The 23408-nt window shown below is 35.8% G+C and overlaps 1 protein-coding gene across 1 annotated transcript in view; it reads left to right on the top strand.

Moving 5' to 3' along the window:
* The window catches only part of LOC112918226 (pancreatic alpha-amylase), a 71530-nt gene that overhangs the window by 569 nt on the left and 47553 nt on the right, over positions 1 to 23408 (top strand). The window lies entirely within an intron of this gene.

The raw sequence follows: 23408 nt of genomic DNA, 5'->3' as shown, positions 1-23408 counted from the left end.
AAAGGTGTAAGTGTTTCTCCTACAAAAGTATTGGTATCTTAGTGAAATTAGTTTTAGCTATGTGTTAATAAGAAAACTTTGCATATTAATAGTGTCCTATGAGTATATAATAATTTCACCAGAATCAATGCCCAAAGATTTTGTCTTTGTTGGAATGCTGTTGTGAATCACAGCTTCTTCCTCATAGCATTGTGAAATAAGGAAATTGGGAATTTTAAAGATAGTAATTAGGAGTATGAAGAAGTGAATCCTGTAACAGCTCATTTTTAGATGTCAATATATAGACTGAGGAATAGGTAGAAACCAAATGAAAATATGTCAAGTAGGAAGGGGTGGTGAAATATGTCAGATCTGTTCTTGACAGACCTCTCCTTGACAAACTGGTTTGATGGATGGAAGAAATGAGAGGAGATATTAAAGAAAATATTAGGAATTTAATATAGTGAGAATTGAAGACAACCGTGATAGAGACCAGCCTTGCTCTCAGGGACATACAGTACCAAAAAGGTTTTTTTGTGTGTGTGTTTTGGGGTTTTCTTAAAGATTTTATTTATTCATGAGAGACTCAGAGAGAGAGGCAGACACATAGGCAAAGGGAGAGACAGGCTTCTTGTGGGGAGCTTGATGTGGGACTTGATCCCAGGACCCTGGGATGGGCATGTAAACGGCTCATAATTTTGAAGATGGGCATGTAAACGGCTCACAATAGCAATGGGAGAAAGGACAGATTGTGTAGGTCTAGATATTTGCAGTTTGCTAGGTACATAGTAGGAGCATGTAAAACTTACATTTTTTTCAGTGAAACACAAGCAAGGTCACAGAGGGAAGGAGTGTTGGATTGAGGAAAGAAAAGAAAGTGTAAAATAGATACTTGGGAAAGTGGTAAAGACATTCTTACAAGGATGGCTAGACAATACTTAAAGTGGTGATTAAAGTCTGTTGTTAATTTAAGTGATAGTAGACAAATTACTTTGTGTTTTTCTCCAGTTATGTTTAGCCTTGATGCTATCATTGAGTAGACAGTTGAATTTAATCAAAGTTGGAGTTTACCTAGATGAAGACAACAAAGTGGGAGAAAGGAAAAGGTGTTGATGTATTCAAGAGAATGATTATAAAGAAAAGACATAGAGGTCTGGGTAAAGAGCAAGGTGAGAAAATGAAGGTTGAGATACAGTGGAGAAATGATAATCATCAGTTATAGATTGCAGTATGATTGAAGATATATTGGAATTATTTACTAGAGATAGGATGTAGAAATTTGGGAGATTGAAATAAGAGAATAAGGTGACAAATTGACAAAGAGAGAATACAGTAATTAATAACTCTAAGTTCCAGGGTGTGAACATGGTAGTTGAGTGAAAAGAGTCATGGAAAGAGGTGAAATTAAAGAAATTGAGAAACTTGAGTATTAAAAGGATCATCTAAGTGGATTTTGAAATTATTAAGAATTATGACAGGAATAGTGAGCCAAGATCTAAATAAAATTATTCCTTAGAACATGTAATTCTGTTAGGTATGCCAAAACCCGTATTTAAAAATATCAATTTATAAAATCCCTATGTGTCTCCCTCTTTCTACAGAGACAAGAAATTCAGCCTAATTTACTGAAAACTAGTGTATGACAGTGGTTTTGTAGGTGTAGATTCTAACATTAGATCTTTTTCTAAGGTTTATTGCTTTGTGGCCTTGGGCAAGTTCTGTCAGTGCCCAAGGAGATAATCATGATACTTATCTTAGGGTTATTGTAAATATGATTTGATGAATGTAAAATACTTAAAACAAGTATGATAATGTGTGTAAGTGTGTGTAGTCAAGTTCTTTAGTAAATATTAGCTCTTGTGATGGTTGTGGTTGGTTCTCAGCTCATACTAATTCCAAAGGTGGTATAAAGATTTTGGTGTCTCAGACAAGATTTCAGTTATTTTTCCACTGTGATGACCAGCACTTCTCTTGGTTCTGAGGGAGGAAAATTTTCCTTGATTATTCAAGGTTCTTTAGTCTAAAAATTAAATTGACATGAGATATAATTCATAATTTCCAGATATGTGCTTCTTCCAATAAATCTTTCAGTAAAGCACAAGAAAATATTTACTATCAGATCCAAATTTATCTTTAGTTTCTCTTCAATAATGAAGCCAAATTTGAACCTATTATGTTCAATAGTTAATGTTTGGGTTTTTATCATATTTGGAAGTGATTTATGTCTAATAAATAAATTCCATGAATTTAACTTATCACTTAGTAAAACTTTTAGGTTTCAGATTACTGAAAAGATTTGAGATTCATATTTTAAATGTTTACCCAAAACCTTTACATCTACTTAATTTACTTGTTCTTAGCAGTTATGTGTAGGTTACCCACAAAAACTTGATGAGACATCAGAGAAAGTCAGACATTATTGTAAATTTGTTTTGTTTGGGGTTGACAAATTTTGCTAGAGATAATTTGAACTTACTTTCAGTAAACCCAGGCAGAATAAAAGTATTATTTTAATGCTGATAACTCTAAGGACATGTCTATTTTAATTAAACCAACAACGTTGTTAGCTTTAATACTGAATATTTTCCTAGCACACAGGAACTTGAAATTCATTGAATTGAGTTTCTTTTTTTATTTTTGAAAAATTTTATGAATTCAAAACTGTGCTTAATTTTCTTTAAGCCAATTAAATAGAACTCTTTTACAAATTAATTTTAGCAGTTCTAACCAGAGGTGGAAAAATGCCTAATATCCACAATAGACATACTGACAGATGCAGAAATCGTACTGTTATTAATATTTGAGGAGAAAAAGGGCAAGAGAACCTTTTGCAGTTCGTATTTTTTAAAAAGACCATCTTTTTTTCTTTTACTCAAGCAATTATGGGCTGTGTTTATACTTCAGAGATAGAAGATTTATAACTTTAAGGGACAGAGAAAGAATGTATTATAAGTTGTGGGTTTTTTTTTTTTTTCCTAAGAATTATAAGGTAATTGCTATTTAGAATTTACTTTCCTTAAGTACAGGATAATTTTGTTTCAGTAACCTGATTTTTTTTGTAATATCTATAAGTGTTTTGAGATGAATAGATGAAGTTTTGGGATTGATAGAGATGTGGGGGGCTTTGATTTGCATTTCTGGTTTTGTAGAGATTTGCCAAGCAAAGTTGTTTCTAATTCCCATAAAGAGCTGATTTATAGCCTGAATATCAAGAGATTGATCAGCCTTTTTAGAGCAAGATTTCCAACTAATGTAGAGATCAGAAGGTTTATATCTTTGTAAAAAAAAAAAAAAAAAAAAAGAGGAATCTGTATAAAGCATTTTAACAAGAGCCAGTCCAGTCTTGGCTTCTATTAGCCCCTGAATATCAACCTTTGCTGTTTGTTTGTAGCAGGGCCAGAAAAAATTAGTGTCATCTGTTTCTTTTGTAGTGGGGAGGATATGAAAAGCCGCTAATCTTTCCAATTTCTCTGTAAATTTGGTGGGAACTTCTGAAAGTGGAGGTAAAAATGGGCTTTATAATTTATAAGATTCGCTGCTATCCAAGAGACACAAAATTTTTTCCCTCCTGGGTTGGGGGTGGGAGGTCCAGGGTACATCTGCAAAGGACATGGCATAAGAATGCCTAAAACTGGCAGAGCCTGATTATAGAGCTTTGGAAAGTAGGAATTGTAAGAAATAGCAAAGTAAGTCCTATTACTTGTCTTCAGTGCTTCTATTAAATTTACTTCATGAATTTTATTTTATTTATTTTTTTAAAAAGGTTTTATTTGTTTATTCATGAGAGAGAGAGAGAGGCAGAGACACAGACAGAGGGAGAAGCAGGCTCCATGCAGGGAACCCAATATGGGACTTAATCCTGGGACTAGGATCACGCCCTGGGCCAAAGGCAGACCTTCAACCGCTGAGCCACCCAGGCATCCCTCACTTCATGGTTTTTAGCATTCACATGAGTAATCTGTATACTTTAAATCTAGAGTTTAGGCTGGCGTGCTCTCTAAATCTTCTAAGGAAGGGTAAGTTAAAACAGGCAGATGGAGCTGGTTTTTAAGAAGGGAATTTACCTTGGATGTGAACATCAGTTTTTCTCTTAAGTCTAACTTCTGTTCTTTCACCTTGTCAAGGGAGTCCCTAAGGCTAGTAGATACACTAATAAGACAATTGAGAGCTCTGTATAAGGATTTTTTTTCTTTGAAGTGTAGCTAATTTAAAGGATTTATTGTCTGACCGTTGATAAGTAGGATCTTACTAAATTTTTTTTTTTACATTTTTTTAATTTAAATTCAATTTGGCAACATACAGCATAACGCCCATTGGTTATCTCATCACATGCCCTCCTCGTTCCCCATCACCAAGTTACCCCATCCTCTTCCCTTCCACAACCCTTTGTTCATTTCCCAGAGTTAGGAGTCTCTCACGGTTTGTCTCCCTCTGATTTTTCCCATTCCGTTACCTTCCTTTCCCTTTTAATCCCTTTCACTATTTCTTATATTCCACATATGCGTGAAACCATATGATGATTGTCCTCTGATTGACTTATTTCACTCAGCATAATACCCTCTAGTTCCATCCACGTCAAAGCAAATGGTGGGTATTTGTCCTTTATGATAGCCGAGTAATATTCCATTGTATATATAGACCACATCTTTATCCATTTATCTGTCGAAGGACATCATGGCTCCTTCCACAGTTTGGCTATTGTGGACACTGATGCTGTAATCTTTGGGGTGCCCATATCCCAGCATTTCACTTCATCAGTATCTTTGGGGTAAATACCCAGTAGTGTAATTGCTGGGTTGTAGGATAACTTTATTTTTTAACTTCTTGAGGAATCTCCACACTGTTTTCCAGAGTGGCTGTACCAGTTCGCATTCCCAGCAACAGTGCAAGAGGACTCCCCTTTCTCCACATCCTCTCCAACATTTGTTGTTTCCTGTTTTGTTAATTTTCACCATTCTCACTGGTGTGAGGTGGTATCTCATTGTGGTTTTGATTTGTATTGCCCTGATGGCAAGTGATGCTGAGCATTGTTTCACCTGCTTGTTGGCCATGTCTGTGTCTTCTTTGGAGAACTATCTGTTCATGTCTTCTGCCCATTTCATGACTGGATTGTTTCTTTTCTGTTGAGTTTAGTAAGTTCTTTATAGATCTTGGATACTAGCCCTTTATCTGATAGGTCATTTGCAAATATCTTCTCCCATTCTGTAGGTTGTCTTAGTTTTGTTGACTGTATCCTTTGCTGTGCAAAAGCTTATCTTGATGAAGTCCCAGTGGTTCATTTTTGCTTTTGTTTCCCTTGCCTTTTGTAGATGTGTCTTGCAAGAAATTGCTGTGGCCAAGTTCAAAACGGTTGTTGCTGGTGTTCTCCTCTAGGATTTTGATGGATACTTATCTCACATTCAAATCTTTCAATCATTTTGAGTTTCTCTTTGTGTATGGCATAAGAGAATTGTCCAGTTCATTCTTCTGCACATGGCTGTCCAATTTTCCCAACACTATTTATTGAAGAGACTGTCATTTTTTCAGTGGATGGTCTTTCCTGTTTTGTTGAATATTAGTTGACCATAGAATTGAGGGACCATTTCTAGGTTCTCCATTCTGTTCCATTGATCTATGTGTCTGTTTTTGTGCCAGTACCACACTGTCTTGATGACTACAGCTTTGTAATACAGCCTGAAATCCACCATTGCGATGCCCCCGGCTCTGGTTTTCTTTTTCAATATTCCCCTGGCTATTTGGAGTCTTTTCTGATTCCACACAAATCTTAAGATGATTTGTTCCAATTCTGTGAAGAAAGTCCATGGTATTTTGTTAGGGATTGCACTGAATGTGTAAATTGCCCTGAGTAGCATTGACATTTTCACATTATTTATTCTTCCAATCCGTGAGCATGGACTGTTTTTCCATCTCTTTATGTCTTCCTCTATTTCTTTCAGAAGTGTTCTGTAGTGTTTAGAATATAGATCCTTTACCTGTTTGGTTAGGTTTATTCCTAGGTATCTTATGCTTTTGGGTGTAATTGTAAATAAGGTTGACTCCTTAATTTCTTTCTTCAGTCTCATTGTTAGTGTGCCCAGTGGCATTTCTGGGCATTGATTTTGTATCCTGCCACACGGCCAAATTGCTGTATGAGTTCTAGCAATCTTGGGGTGGAGTCTTCTGGGTTTTCTATGTCACAGATCATGTCATCTGTGAAGAGGAAGAGTTGGACTTCTTCTTTGCCAATTTGAATGCCTTTTATTTCTTTTTGTTGCCTGATTGCTGAGGCTAGGTCTTCTAGTACTATGTTGAATAGCAGGGGTGAGAGTGGACATTCCTGTCGTGTTCCTGATCTTAGGGAAAAGGTCTCAGTTTTTCCCCATTGAGAATGATACTTACTGTGGACCTTTCATAAATGGCTTTTAAGATATTGAGGAATGTTCCCTCTATCCCTACATTTGAAGAATAGGTGGTGGAATGGGTGCTGTATTTTTTCAAATGCTTTCTCTGCATCTAGAGTGGATCATATGATTCTTGTTTTTTCTTTTACTTAATGTGCTCTATCCTGTTGGTTGTTTTACATGTGTTAAAGCACCCTTGCATCCCAGGGATAAATCCCATTTGGTTGTGGTGAATAATCTTTTTAATGTACTGTTGTATCCTATTGGCTATGTCTTGGTGAGAATTTTTGCATCCATGTCCATCAGGGGTATTAGTCTATAATTCTCCTTTTTTGGTGGAGTCATTGTCTGGTTTTGGGAGCAAGGTAGTGCTGACCTCATAGGACAAGTTTGGAAGTATTCCGTCTCTTTCATCTTTCGAAACAGCTTTGTAGAATAGGTATTACTTCTTCTTTAAATGTTTGATAGAATTCCCCTGGGAAGCCATCTGGCCCTGGATTTTTGTGTCTTGGGAGGTTTTTGTTGATGGCTTCAATTTCCTCACTGGTTATACTGCCCTGTTCAGGTTTTCTATTTCTTCCTGTTCTACTTTGGTAATTTTGTGGGTTTCCAGAAATGCATCCATTTCTTCTAGATTGGTAATTTGTTGGCATACAGTTGCTCAAATACATTTTAAAATCATTTTTATTTCCTTGGTATTGGATGTGATCTCTACTCTTGTTTGTGATTTTACTAATTTGAGTTTTTATGTTTTCTTTTTAATAAATCTGGCTAGGGGTTTATCTATCTTACTGACTTTCAAGAACCAGCTCCTGGTGTGTTAATCTGTTCTACAGTTTTTCTGGTCTCTACTTCATTGAGTTTTGCTCTGATCTTTATCATCTCTCTTCTGCTTGGTTTAGGCTTTATTTGCTGTTCTTCCTCCAATTCCTTTAGGTGTGAGGTTAGTTTGTGTATTTGAGTTTTTTCAGAGTTTTGAGGGAGACTTGTATTGCAATGTATTTCCCTCTTAAGATCGCTTTTGCAGTATCCCAAAGATTTTGAATAGTTGTATCTTCATTTTCATTAGTTTCTATGAATCTTTTTAATTCTTCTCTAATTTCCTGGTTGAGCCATTCTTCTTTTAGCAGAATGCTCTTTAACCTCCGAGTTTTGAGTTTCTTCCAAATTTTTTCTTGTGATTGAGTTCTAGTTTCAAAGCATTATGGTCGAAAATATGCAGGGGACAATCTCAATCTTTTGGTATCAGTTAAGACCTGTTTTGTGACCCAGTATGTGGTCTATTCTGGAGAAAGTTCCATGTGCACTTGAGAAGAATGTATTCAGTTGCGTTCGTATGGAAAGTCCTGTATATATCTGTGAAATCCATTTGGTCCAGTGTATCATTTAAGGCCCTTGTTTCTTTGGTGATGTTCTGCTTAGAATATCTCTCCTTTGCTGAAAATGCCATGTTGAAATCTCCTATTACTACTGTGTTATTATCTAAGTAATCTGTTTACATTGGTTATTAATTGATTGATATACTTGGCTCCCACAGTAGGTGCATAAATATTCGTGATTTTTAGGTCCTCTTGTTGGATAGGCCCTTTAAGTATGATGTAGTGTTCCTCTTCATCTCTTACTACAGTCTTTGGGATAAACTTTAATTTATCTAATATGAGGATTGCTACCCCAACTTTCTTTTGAGGCCCATTTGAATGGTAAATGGTTTCCCACCCCTTCATTTTCAGGCTGGAGGTGTCCTTAGGTCTAAAATGAGTCTCGTTAAGACAGCATATAGATGGGTCTTGCTATTTTATCCAGTCTGATACCCTGTGTCTTTTGATGAGATCATTTAGTCCATTCATGTTCAGAGTAACTTTTGAAAGATACGAATTTAGTGTCATAGTATTACCTATACTGTTCTGTTTCTGTGGATTGTTTCTTTGGGCTCCTTCCTTTGCTTACAAGGTCCCCCTTAATATTTCTTGCAGAGCAGGTTTGGTGGTTACATATTCTTTCAGTTTCTACCTATCCTGGAAGCTCTTTATCTCTCCTTCTATTCTGAATTACAGCCTTGCTGAATAAAGTATTCTTGGCTACATGTTCTTATTTAGTACCCTGTATATATCATGCAGCCCTTTCTGGCCTGCCAGGTGTCCTTTGATAGGTCTGCAGTTAATCTGATATTTCTCCCCATATAAGTTAATAATCTCCTGTCTTGAGCTGCTTTAAGAATTTACTCTTTATCTTTGATATTTGCAGTTTCACTATTAAATGTCAAGGTGTTGAATGTTTTTTATTGATTTTGGTGGGGGTCCTCTCTGTGTCTTGGATCTGAATGCCTGTTTCCTTCCACAGATTAGGGAAGTTCTCAGCTATGATTTCTTCAAATATACTTTGTGGTCCTCTCTCAGCCTCTTCTGGAATCCCAATTAGATGTATAAGCTTCCTTCTCAGGCTATCATTTATTTCCCTAAGCCTTTCCTCGTGGGCTCTTAATTGTTTTTCTGTTTTTTCCTCTACTTCCTTCCTTTCCATCAACTTGTCTTCTTTGTCACTCACTCTCTCTTCTAACTCAGGAACCCTAGCAGAGCATCCAGTTTGGATTGCATCTAAGTTAAACTATTTTTAATTTTGGCCTGATTAGATCTCAGTTCTTCAGTAACAAAAAGTCTCTGGAGTCCTTTATGCTCTTTTCCAGAGCCACCAGTAACTTTATGATTGTGCTTCTGAATTGAATTTCTGACATCTAATTGAAATCCACATTCTGTAATTCTATGGCAGAGAGTATTGCTTCTGGTTCTTTGTTTTGTGGTGAATTCTTCCTTCTAGTCATTTTGTCCAGTGCAGAGTGTATGAGTGACCTGAGTCAAAAAATACCAACCACGACCTACGTAAAATACACCCTAGATGATTCCGAAGAGATCAGAGACCAGAAAATAAAAGAAAAAGAAGAACAGAAGAAAATAAAAGAACCACTAAAGTGAAAAAGTAGTAAGAATAAAAAAAAAAAAAAAAGGAGAAAAAGCAAAAATGGGGGGAGATGGTTGTGGTGAGGAAGTGGTAGTGGAGAATGAATGTAGTCTCCCTGAGGGGATCTAGAGGGTGATCCTCTGGGTTCCAGTTGTGTTCTGTTTTGTATGTTAGAAGATGCTCAATCCCAAATTTATATAAACCAGCAATACTTATAAGAAAGCCCCTACATTGACCACAAAAACATAAACAAGATAAAAGAAGGAGGCAAAATGGGAAGGAACAGAGAATTTAATCTCAGAGAATGAACCAGCGTGGTGTTCCACTTGGTTCTGTGTGTGTTTTGGTCCTGTGTTAGAAGGTACTAAACTTTCACCATCAGAAAACAAGACAGAAAAAACAAAAACAAAAAAGCCGTATCTGGTATATCTACCAAAATTAAATTGAATATGTTGAAGGGAATCCAGAAGTGAAAAATAAATATAAGATACATAATTGTAGAAATATGAAAGTCAAAAAGGAAAAGAAATTAAAAATGCAGAGTTGGTAAAATATTGTAGTTAAGATGGGAAAAGAGAAAATATATTGGAAATTTTTAGCCTGATAAAAAAATTGAGTCATAATGGGGGGGGGAAGGGCCCTCAAGGTTCTATATACTATTTTCCCATAGTCCTGGAGCTTTCCAGTGCTGTTTCTTAAGTAAACTTGCTTTTCCCTTTTACTTTCTGCAGTTCTGGGGGAGGGGTCTGCTGTGCTGATTCTCAAGTGTCTGTGCCTGGGTGGAGATGCCCTGCCCCTTGCCAGGTGCTGGGCTCAGTATGAGCTGTGTATCATGTGGGGCGTTTGTTCTATAGATGCCCCTCCTCTCCCAGATGCAAGGTGACTTGAAGAGGAAAAAAATTGGTGGCAGCAAGAGATCCTGCTCTGGTGTGGAGTTTCCAAGAGTAATTAACTTCAGTCTTCCAGTCCACACTGGCCTAGCTGCTCCTGGGGGCAGGTGTGGGTCCTCTGATCTGCACAGCTTGCGGGGTGCCCAGTGGCAGGAGAGTTCTTGTTTTCCTATGCCCTCCCCAGTTCCACCTGTCCCAGGGGAAACGGAGGATAGCCAGCTTTGTCCACTTTGGTGCCCTCAAATCGAGGGCTCTGTGCCATTGAATCCATACTCCTAGGGTCTGCCTCTCCCGAAGGGAATGGAGGACAGCCATCTCCATCGTTGCTGGGCTCTAGGGTAAAGGGAACTCCAGGAGTAACCGGTTTACTTCTGCAAATGCCCCGGAGGGCTGTGGCACTCCAGCCCTTTACTGAGATTGGACCACAGTTTGGGGTGAGCTTTTTCCTGGATGCCCCAGTCTTACAGTGTCTCCGAGAATCTTGATACTTCACTGGCTCTCCTGCAATTCTGCCCATTTTCCTGCTATGCGCTTTTCGTCAGGTAACACTCAGGCGTGGATTTTTAAGTTTCTGTTTGTACGGGCCGGGCTTTTGTTCCCTGAAAGCACTTGCCACTCCACTTCAGCCATGCTAGTCACGGTTCCCCTCCGCCACTTTTTTTCTGCCTTCAAAAGTTTTTAGAAGCAAAAGCTTTCCTCTTGGTAGCATTCCAGCTGTTCTCTCTTTACATCTCACAGTGAATGCATAGGTATTCAGGATGTTTTGAAAGTTATCTAGGTAAGTGTGGGACCAGGTGAGTTGAGGACTCCTGCTCTTTTGCCATCTTGCCAGTCTCCTCGGATCTTACTCATTTTAATAACAACTCAAACCAGTATGCCATTTTTTTTGGAAAGGCCCAAAAGCAAGTTTCTAGGCTTAGACCATGGAAGTAAGAGGCATCCCTAGAGAGGACGTGGATGATACAGTCCCCATGATCCAAAAGTTTACTCCCAAAAATAGTCTTAAGAAAGCAAAAGCCTTTGTTACACAAGCAGTAAGTATGGGTTATTGAAAATCGTGTCTGATTACCCAAAAAATCCTGAAATGCCTCCTGTCGCACATCTAATGTGTGACATAAGGTGGGTGCTACTGGAATGGGACTTTTCAGTACTAATAGGCAACAAAGTTTGAGAGCATAAAAGTCCCTTATGGACTGGTACCTCTTATTTACCTTTCTGAGAACTGGCATGGCTGGACAAAGAGTGCTGCTAGCAACTTTAGGTACCAAGGTGTATCCCAGTAAGTGCACTATCTGCCTGGTGGAGACCAGATGATATTCTCACTGGTCACAAAGCAAGTTCTCAGGACAAGGAAAAACCTTATCCAGATTTCATGACCCACAGGAAGGTTTGTGGGAACATACTAGTCTGATAAGAACCATGAACTCAGCAGTCTATAATGTTAGTTTGAACAGCAGGCATATAAGGGTCTATGCTGGTATTCTTTCCCTATAGTAATTCCTTTTTATAACAACACAAAAGACAAAAATAGTGATCATCTCTGGGTGGAAATGGATCAATAAAACCAAGATTACCAAATTGATCAGAGATGCTGAGCCAAAGGAACTATTTCCAAAAATATTTTCTGCTCATCTTAATTTAAAAAGAAAAAACACTCTTGTACCACTAGGTCTTGCAGACAATTTCCAGGAGTGTGACATGGTAAGAAATTATACCTTTTGCTAGCTATTTGTCAAATGTCCCAGTATTTCTTAACTACAGCGATCTCAGGGTGAGCAGTATTTAGCCATTTGAAGTTTATCCTGCCAACTAGCCAACTGTTAGGGCTGAAAGAAATTTCCTTCAAGATTCTTCTAACTGGTCTAAGAATTAAATTGACATGGGACAGATTAATAGTAGGAAAAAACATACTATAATTACATGCACATGGAGGCCTAATATAAATAGTCTCAACGAAACGTCCAAGTCTTGTGCTTTTATTGTATACATTTTAGACAGGTGAACTGGGGAGACCCTGGGCCCTGAGTCCTCAACCCAGCCCATCTAGAAAGAGTCATTAAAAGTTCTCTCTCAAAAAAAAAATTCACGTCTTGAGAAAGAATTCAAGGACAGACATGTAGCAGTGAATAAGTGACATAAGTGCGAAAGTTTAATAAATGAAAAGTACACTATAGAGATATGAGAGCAGGGGGCCTTGAGAGAGCAAGAACTGCATGCCCTGAAGGTTCTTTTATTGACCATTGTTAACTAGAGGGTGGAATATTTATTACTTAGAGCAGGAAGCAGGGTTTTGTACTTTCTCTTCCTATTTTGGTCAGGGTATCTTTTTTTTTTTTTTTTTAAGAGATTTATTTATTTTTTAAAAAGATTTTATTTATTAGTTCATGAGAGATACAGAGACAGAGAGAGGCAGAGGGAGAAGCAGGCTCCATGCAGGAAGCCCGATGTGGAACTCGATCCCGGGTCTCCAGAATCGCACCCCGGGCTGCAGGCAGCGCTAAACCACTGCTCCACCGAGCCTGACCTGGTCAAGGGTTTCTTGTCATGACATCCATCATCTTGGGCCTGATATGATCAGGTTTCTTGTAGAATGTTACCAGGACAGGCCTCTAACTTTCTTAATAGCTGGCCTCCAAGTATTTTATTAGAGCCTAACTGCCTACTCCAATATGAGACATAACGAGGAATTGACAGGATAAAGAAAATTTGTTTGGGAGCTTTACATAGTAAAGGATTTTAAACAATTTGGACTAAGATTATAAATTATTAAAATTAATAGGCTTATTTATATAACGTTCTTACCTCTGAGTTTCCTCTCTTGTGATAAGGATATCTTAGGGAGAGTGCCTTTCACGTGGGAGATTTATTTCCTGCTTTCTGGAAATGAAGTGGGAAGGGGAAGAGCATTCTTAATCACTATGCCAAAGTGGCACATTTGGGACTGTCTGTGCTCAGCCACTACATTTCCTTGGCACAATTGGACCATGAAACTTTGACAAGGGTAAGAATGTTGGTGTCTAGGAATTAACTATTCGTGAATAATGCAAAACCATTCCACTCTATTTCATAAATTGAGAATGTGACCCAAATAGATCCAATTAGAGGAATTTCCAGAGCTTGTACAGATTTTTTTTTTAAACTAGGTAGAGCTATGCCTGGTGCTGCTAATAAACATTATCCTGATAATTAGGATGACAGTTCATTATCAGTTTTTTTTTTTAAATTCATCATGGAGAAGTGCTAATAGTTTAAACCAACAGCATAAGCCCTAACAGCTAGTGTATCATGGATTTTTTTTTTAGTTTAAATGAAGTAAACTTGAAATAACTTTTTTTTTTTTTTTCCTTTTGCTGGAGGGATTTGGCATAGGCTAACTATGGGTCATATATGGTCACACTTATGGTATAAGGAGTGAAGTTTCATATGGACCACGTGAAGTGAGAGAAAGGCCTTGTTCCCCAAAGGAAAAGCATAGAGCTATTAAGAGAAAGTAGGTACTACACAACCAAAAACAAATGTGATACTAAAGTATATAATATATAAAACACATATTTCCATGTAGTGGTTTTCACTTGTGCCTTCTATAAGAGCTGGGAATGGTATGAGGCAAGTGAGGCACGTATAGTGTAAAATTTAAGAAGTAATTGTGAGAATAATGCAAGTGCTCTTCATCCCAGTCTAGCATGGCTCTGTCTCCTATACTGTTAGTAACATGAATAGAATCAGCATAATACTGATTAGATAAATCAAACAAAAGGCATTAGCATTCAGGTTGCTGCTTTAGATGATTTGGAAAGTATTTGCTATGCAAATGAAACTCCTTTAAAATCAGTATCAAGAAATATCAAGGCTTTTAAAGAAAGTAAGGGAAAATATTTATTAAGCACCTAAAATTCAAAGGCAGTGTACTGAGTACTTGTAGCAATTTGATCTTAACCACTCTATAAAGAAGAGAATACTTCTATTATGAATAATGGAGTTTTTTAATAAACTTTATCTGTAAGTTAATAAAATACTTGGTTATATTTATAACTTATTAATTCATATGAAACAAAAAATATTGACCTTAAATGATTGTTTAGGATTGATGAGAGCCAACCACATCACTTAAGAGAACTGATAATTCCTGGAAGAATAGTGTTCTCACTCCAAGAACTTAAGCTACTTTATATCCTACTTTGACATTTCCTAAAAGTAAACTATTGTAGAGGTATAGCATTCACATAAAGGCCAGTAGGTAATCTAAACAAATAAAACTCACTAAATTTTGAAAAAGAAAAAAATACTAGGAAAGAGACACCCTGTACTCAACAAGCATAAGCTTTAATGGCTTGAGGTGAAGCTAGGGGATCAAACAAAACTTCAGAACATCTGATTAAAAGGAGTTATATCTACTAAAACATTACATCAACTGAAATGAGAAAAGGTATTTGACTACACAGAAGAAATTTTAATTTTTTCAAATGATGTAGCACTTATCTACCAGGATACTTGAAAATCTTAAGAGTTCAAGAAGAAAGTCTGAACAAGAGATTATTGTATGAGGCTTCTCAGAGCTTAGAAAAAGATATACAAAGTACCATTAAATATTGTTTATGGAGACATTTAATACTTGCTGTGTAAGAAATGGATGGAAGGGAAAGAAAGATTGAGGTTTGAGTGGGCAGCTCTGTATATATTGTACATTTCTTTTAAAAAATTATTTGAAGGATATTTTGATAAAATGTTAACATTAAATCTGGGTCTTGGGAAATGGGGCTGATAATTTTTGGGGGGCTGATAAATTTTTCTGTATGACGGGATCCCTGGGTGGCACAGCGGTTTGGCGCCTGCCTTTGGCCCAAGGCGCAATCCTGGAGACCCGGGATCGAATCCCACATCGGGCTCCCGGTGCATGGAGCCTGCTTCTCTGCCTCTCTGCCTGTGTCTCTGTGACTATCATAAATAAATAAATAAATAAAAATTAAAAAAAAAAAAATTTTCTGTATGACATAAATCACAACTTGAATGAAAATAAAATAGTGGAACACCTCTAATCCAGTGTTTTGCAGCTATGTTTTCATATTGCCCTCCCCAAAGGAACATTTTTAGAATTTTTTTCACTAGTTGCTCTACATGAAATTTTAATATCACAGTGTATTTTTTTTATTTTGAACTGTATGTGTATCTGTCTTTTTGGATAAAAATAGGAAGATTTTCTTCCACCCAAGAACTAAATGGTGAATACATGATTTGGTACCATAAGACATTAACAATTTCAGATCATATGTTCTCTGACCTTAGCTGAACTAAATTATAAATTAGGTGTCAGTAATACATTTGAAAAATGTTTAAATTTATGAATATTAAATAATATTTCTAAATAACATGAATCAGGGCAGAATTCTTAAGGGAAATTAGAAAGTTTTTAAACTGGATTAAAGTGAAAATTCATCAAAAATTTATGGAATACACCAAAGGAGTGTTTAAAGGGAATTTGCTTATATTAGAAAAGTCGCAGATTGCTGATTCAACTTTAAGGAACTAGAAAAAGAAGAGCAAATTAAACCCAGAGCAAACAGAAAAAGGAAGTAAAGCATAAGTCAATGAATTTGTTGTAACCAGAACAGTAGAAAATATTGTAAATAAAACTAGTTCCTGAAAAGATTGATTACGTTGAAAAAGTTCTAGCCAGATGCAAAGAAAAAAAACGCCCCTAAAATTGTAAGGAAATATTTGGAATATTTTGAACAAATATATTTATATAAATTTCTAACTTTGATGAAATGGGCTAATATCATAAAAGTGACAAACTACCAAAGCTTGTTTGAGAAGTAGGTAACCTGAACAATGAATGCTATGCCTACTTAATAAATTTACTTTGTAGTTAAAAATCTTCCTGCAAAGAAAACTTAAGGCCTAGATAAATACTTTCACTGGTGAATTTTGCTAAACATTAAATGAAAAAACCAACAATTCTACAAGACAGTACTTCCAAATTCATTTTATGAGTCCTGTACCCTGATGCTGAAATAAGGTAAGACACAAGAAAACTATTTCTCATGAAAATAAATGTAAAAATCCCATCAAAATATTAAGTTGAATTGAGTAATATGTGGAAAGCATATTATGAATCATCAAATGCAGTTTTTATTGGGATATGCAGGCTAGTCCAACCTTTGAAAATCAAATGTAATCCATAGCAACAGACTAAGGAAGAAAAAGCATATGATCATTTTAATAAATGAAAGCATTTGATAAACATTCCTAATAACTCAATAATACAAGAATGGAAGAAAGCTTTCTTAATCTGGTAAATAGTGTTTACAAAACTTACAGCTATCCTAATGGTTAAAAATGGAATGTTTTTCTCCAAAATTGAGAGCAAGTTAAGAAAGTGCACACTAATCCCTCCTATTCAACATCTACTGACAGCCAGTACATAAAACGAAAAGCCATTGTAATTGGAAATGAAGATGTAAAATTGTCCCCATTCAGAGATGGCAATTGTTTATGTAGAAAATCCCAAAGAATTAAAATGACTCCTATAACTAGTAAGTGAGGTAAGCAAGGTTGCAAAATAAAAAGACAATAACTGGATATTGAAATTTTTTTCTAAAAATAGTACTTGCAGTAATACCAAAACAAACCTATATAGTCTACCAAAATGTGTACTAGACCTGACACCCCTTCACCTATTTTGATAATGAAAGATGAAGAAGATCTAAGTGGGAGAGATACTGTGTATGAGTCAGAAAACTCAGGATTTTTAAGAATATCAATTTTTCCAAATTGACTCATTACTATTTAAAAATCTTAGCAGTATAGTATTTTGCTTTTGCCAAGCTGAATTAAATTTTTCTGGAAAAGCAACAACGAGAATAGGCAGCACAATTTTGAAAGAAAAAAAAAATTGGACGACTTAGACTACCTAATTCTAAGACTTACTACAAAGCTAGAGTAATCAAATGGATTTGGTATTGACAGAAATGGACACACAGAACACTGGAATGTAAAAATCCAGGAATAAACCCACACAAGAACAATATTTTTTTACAAAAGTGACAAGGCAATTGGAGAAAGGATAGTCATTTCGACATATGATGCTAGAGTAATTGGATATCTATATGCTAAAAAAAAAAATGAAAAAAACCAGTATGTTGCTCTCATGCAAAAACTTTCAAAAATGAGTCGTAGTCCTAAGTATAAAGTGTAAAAGTATAGAATCCGAGGGAGAAAAAAAAACAGGATAAAGTCTGCATGACCCTAGACAAGTTCTTATATACCACACCATTAAAAATAAATGTGCCTTCATCAAATAAAAACCTTGAACTTTTCAGAAGACCCTAGTAAATTGAAAACGCAAATCACACAGTGGGAAAAATCTTTGCAAAGTATGTGTTTCAATTTTATCCAGAATATATAAAGAACTTTCAAAACTCCGAAAATAAAAAGGACAATAAATTTGAATATAATTTACCAAAGACTTAGAGATAGCCAATAAGCACGTGACAAGATGCCCTAGCCCATTAGTCCTTAGACAAATGTAAAACAGCCACAATAATACAGCACTACTCACCTATCAGAATGCCCTAAAATGAATTCTGACAGTACCAACACTTGTCAAGAATGGAGCACTACAGTTTTCATACATTGCTAATAGAAGTACAAAATGGTACAGCTGCTTTGAAAACCAGATTGAAGAAGTTTGTTAAGGTTAAAAGGTTAAATATGACACTTATGTGTGACCTAGCTATCACACTTCAGAGTATTTAAGAGGAACAATTAAAAAAAAAAAAAAAAACTTGTACGTGAAAGGGTACTGGGAACATGGCATAGGAAGTGTCAGGAATCCATTAACCCACCTAGATGACAATTGCAGTGGTAGAATTTATTTGATGTAATTATTTTGGAATTGGAGTCATATTAAGGCTTTGCAATTCAAAAGGGAAAAGCTTGGACAGTAAGTTGTTAATTTCATTCAAATTTGGCCCTTAACACAGCAGCTACCAATTTCCCAACTTCAGCCATGTAGCAGGCCACTGTGTGTGTTCCTTAAAGAGCTTGCGTACAGCCCATAGGAGCCAGGGTAGGCAAAAAGAACCTTCAACTCCAAATATTGGGAATCCGTGCTGATAGCTGACTTCTGCATTCGATTACAGAGGTGCAAAGTGGGAAACCATGGTGGTTCTACCTCTTTCCATTGTAACAACACACCCCTACACTTTGTGAAGTGACTTCCAAGGGTATAAAAGGACTGACATCCCCTTTATTTCCTTTCAGTTTCTTTTTTCTTTTGGGGGCCAGACATTAAAGGCCAGGCCATTCAAAAACAACTGCACATATGGAAAAAATTAGAAATTGAACATGAATGTCCAGGGAATGATCCAAACAAGATCTGAGAACTTGGGTTTTATACCTTTGATGATCGTTAGCACAGAGGGGAAAAAAAACAACCAGCAAACAATAGGGTGCCTGGGTGGCTCAGTTGGTTAAGCATCTCATTCTTGATCAGTTCATGATCTCAGACTCCTGAGATCGAGCCTTGTATCAGGCTCCATCCACACTGGGGGTGAAGCCTGCTTAGGATTCTTCTCCCTCAGCCCCCTCTCCCACTCATGGGAAGGCATATGTGTGCACTCTCTCTCTAAAAAAATAACCCAAAACAGCAAACCCCGGGAAAAGAAAAAAAAAATCTGATTTCTAGGACTAAAATATTGTTAAAATGTCACTTTCAACAGAAAACCATAACAAAAACAGGAATATATGACCCATTCAAATGGGAAACAAAAACTACCTGAAATAGACCTGGTGGCATTTACTAGACACATAGACTTTTTTTTTTTTTTTAGATTTTATTTTTTTAATTCATGAGATACACACAGGCAGAGGGAGAAGCAGGCTCTGTGCAGGGAGCCCGACTCGGGACTCAAACTTTGGACCCTGGGATCATGACCTGAGCCAAAGACAGATGCTCAACCATGGAGCCACCCAGGTGTCCTGACAAAGAGACTTTAAAACAATGTATAAAGATACTCAGAAGACTACAGAAAGATGTTCAGAAAGCTAAAAAAGCAAAAGGAATTCTGTAGCTGAAAAATAAATGAAAAAAAAAATCACTAGAAGGGCTCCAAGAAAGATATGAGTAGGCAGAAGAAAGAGACGACATTATTAAGTCTGAAGAACAGAAGCAAAAAAGATTGAAGAAAGGTGAACAGAGGCTGAGGGACTTATGGGACACCATCAAGCAGATGTGTACACATTGTGCAGGAGTCCCAAAAGGAGAGAGAAAGAGAATATTTGAAAAAATAATGGGAATTTTCTGAATCTGATGAAAATTATGAATATAGAGATCCAAGAAGCTCAACAAATTTCCAGTAGGATGAACTCAGAAACCCACATCAAGACACACTGTACTCAGACATTCAACAGACAAAGAATCTGGAAAACAGCAAGAAATAATTGAATTGTCACATACAGGGGGATACTTAATGAGATTATCAGGAGATTTTTTTTTTTTCCATCACAAACTTTGGAGAACTAGAAGGAAATGGGATGATAGTTACAAAGTGAAAAAAAAAAAAAAAAACCTGTCAACCAGGAATCCTATAAGCAAAACCATTCTTCAAAAGTGAGGGAGAAATTAAGATAATTTCAAAAAAAGTTTGAGAGTTTGTGAACATCACATCGGTTCTGCAAGAAATACTCAAGGAAGTCTTGCAGAGTGAACTTAAAGGACATGACAGTAATTCAAAGATGTTTGGAGAAATACAGATCTCAATAAAAGGAAATATATGGGCAGTTATAAAAGTTAATATCATAATAGGGGTTTATAACTACACCTGTTTTCTACATGACTGAAGAGGCTAATACATTTTTAAACAATTATTAGTTTTTAAGTCAGAATTGTGATGGTGGCTAGTAACTTTATCTGTTGTTTTCTACATAATTTGAGACTAATGACATTTAAAATAATTAGTTTTATGTTTTGGGATACACATATATGAAGATGTGATTTGGGGGACTTCAACAATGAAAAGAAGTGAGGAGATCAGTTAAGTCAGAGTTTTTGTATATTAAAGTTAAGTGTTAAAGCTTTAGGGTTGCTAAACCTAAACCTCATGATAACCACAAATGAAAGAGCTACAGAATAAACACGGAAGGAAATGAATGAGAAAGTAAACATGTCACAACGAAAAAGTTAACTCAGCATAAGACTATAAGGCAGGGAGTGAGGAACAAAAAAGCTATAGAGCATATAGAAAACAGGCAAATTGGCATGAATCTCTCATTTTAAGTAAGTATAAATGAATTTAACTCCTTGATCAAAACAATTGGCAGAATGTATGAAGATACTTAATTCACCTACATGCTGTCCACAAGAAACACTTTAGATGGAAAGACAGATTTAAAGTGTAAGGATGGAAAAAAGTTTTTTAAAAAAGTGAAAAGATAGGAAAAGTTACTGCATACAAAGAGTAATCAGAAGAATGCAGGGGTGGTTTTACTTGATATCAGACAGAAGAGTTTAAATTGAAAAGATTGCAAGAGACAAGATTTTAATAAAAGTTTCATTACAGCAAAATAATGTATTTATGAATTATAAACAAATTGTAAATCTATAAATACATAAATTGTAAACATTTATGTGCCCAATGAATATGAAATGAATGAAATACGAAGCAAAACTGAAGAATTGAAGAGTGAAATAGGCAATTTTAAATAATACTTCAAAACTTTAGTACTCCTTTTATGATCATGGATATACTGAGATAGAAGAGAAGGTAATAGATGACACAAACAATAGATTCACAACATCTAACATATACAGAACACTACCTAAGAACAGCAGCATACACATTCTTCCCAAAAGCAAATGAGAAATTTTCTAAGACCTTATATCAAGCCACAAATTAAGTTTCAGTAGGTTTATGAAAAGAGGCATACAAAGTAGTTGTCTAACACAGTAGGATTCAGTTAGAAATCAATTAACAGAAGGAAAGTTGGAAAATTCACTTTACCATTAATATTAGGCAACATTCTTGAACAACTGATAGGTGAAAAAAGAAATCACATGGGAAATTAGAAAATACTTACAACTGAATATGAAACAATGTACCAAAACTATGGAATGCAGCAAAAGTGGTGCTAAGGGGAGACAAAGCTTCCAAACCAACAAGCTAAATTTTACAATTTAGGAAAATAGAAAAAGTAAAATAATTAAATCCAAAGCTAGTAGAAGGAGGAAATGACAAAGATTACAGACAAATGAAATAGAATAGAAAAATAATAGAGAAAATCGCTGAAACCAAAAATTGTTTGAGAGCATCAGCAAATTTGACACATTTAGAACTGGATGAACTAGTAAAAAAGACTCAAATTACTGAAATCAGAAGTGAAGGTGGGTACATTACTACAGATCCTACAGAAATAGGATTATAAGAGTGTGAAGAACAATTCTCAAATTGGATAACTAGATGAAGTGGACAAGCTCCTAGAAATACAAAACCTACTAGGACTAAATTACACACAAAAATAGAAATTCTGAATAGACCTATAACTAGTAAGGAGATTGAATCAGTAATCAAAAATCTGACAATGAAAAATCCTGGAAATGACAGCTTTACTATTGAGTTCTACCAAACATTCAAGGGAAAAATAATACCAATCCTTCCTTAAAACTGTTCTAAAATTTGAAGAAGAGGGAACAGTCTGGACTCATGCTGTGAAACCAACATTACTCTGATAACAAAACCAGACAAAAATACTATAAGAGAAAAGATATATACCAATATCCCTCATGAACATTGATGCAAAACACAACAACACACACACACACACACACACACACAGAGAACCTCTCAACAAAATACTAGCAAACTGAATTCAGCTGCATATTATAAGGATTATACATCATGACCAAGTGGGATCTATTCCTGGAATGCAGGGATGGTTCAACACATGAAAACTTACTGCTATAATACACCACATTAACAGAATGAAGAACAGAAACCACATGATCATCTCAATCGATACATAAAAAGCATTTCACACAATCTAATACTTTTTCATGACAAATATTCAATAAACTAGGAATAAAAGGAAACTACCTCAACATAATAAAAGCCATATATGGAAAATCACAGTGAACATCACACCCCATGCTGAAAAAGTAGGGAAATGTTTTCTTGTGCAATCAGGAGCAGGTCAAGGAATCTCACTTTCACCATTTCTCTTCAACCTAGTTCTACCAAAATTTTTTGTATTTATGTCATCACCAGTCTCATTTAAAGAGAGAAGATTCTACTCTCTAAGTTTGACTTCTTCCCTCTCTTTTTTTAGATTCTACTTACAAGTGATACTATACAGTATTTTTCTTTCTCTCTGGCTTATTTCAATAATCATAATGTTCTTCAAGTCCATCCATGTACTCACAGATTACTGGCATTGGTGTACCATATGGTAATTATGTTTTTACTTTTTTGAGGAACCTCCTTAATGTTTTCCATAGTGGTTGTATTACTTTACATTCACATCTACAGTGTACAGGTTCTCCTTTTTCTACATCTTTGCCTGCATTTGTTATCTCAGATCTTTTTTATGATAACTATTCTAACAGGTGTGAAGAGGTCGCTCTCTGTGGTTTTGATTTACATTTTCCTGATGTTTGGTGATATTGAGTACCTTTTGTATAACAGTGTCCTATTTGTATTTCTTCTTTGGAAAAATGTCTAGTTAGGCCCTTTGTCCACTTCTTAATTAAGATATTTGGGTTTTACTTGAGTTTTAAATATAATCTTATATATAGTAAACCCTAAAGATTCCACCAAAAAAAACTTGATAGAAAAAAAAAAACTTTTCAGAATAAACAAATTCAGCAAAGAAGTGGGATACAAAGTCAACATGTGTTAAGTCAGTTGTATTTCTGTAAGCTAATGAACAATCTGAAAAGGAACCATCTGAAAAGAAATCCCATTTCTTTATGGGAGAAATCCATTTATAATAGCATGAAAATGAATAAAATGCTTAGGAATCAGCCAATGAGGTGAAAAACATGTACAATGAAAACTACAGAATATTACTGAAAGATATTAAAGAAGACATAAATAAATTGAAACATTCCTATTTTCATGAGTTGGAATACTTAATAGTATCAAAATGTCAGTTTACCCCAAATGATCTATAGCAGTCTCTATCCAAATCCCACTGACTTAAAAAAGAAAAA

Source organism: Vulpes vulpes, chromosome 3, assembly GCF_048418805.1.
Source record: "Vulpes vulpes isolate BD-2025 chromosome 3, VulVul3, whole genome shotgun sequence".
Classification (NCBI taxonomy): Eukaryota; Metazoa; Chordata; class Mammalia; order Carnivora; family Canidae; genus Vulpes; species Vulpes vulpes.
The sequence above is the reverse complement of the archived record's forward strand: the minus strand, read 5'-3'. Positions and strand labels throughout refer to the sequence as shown.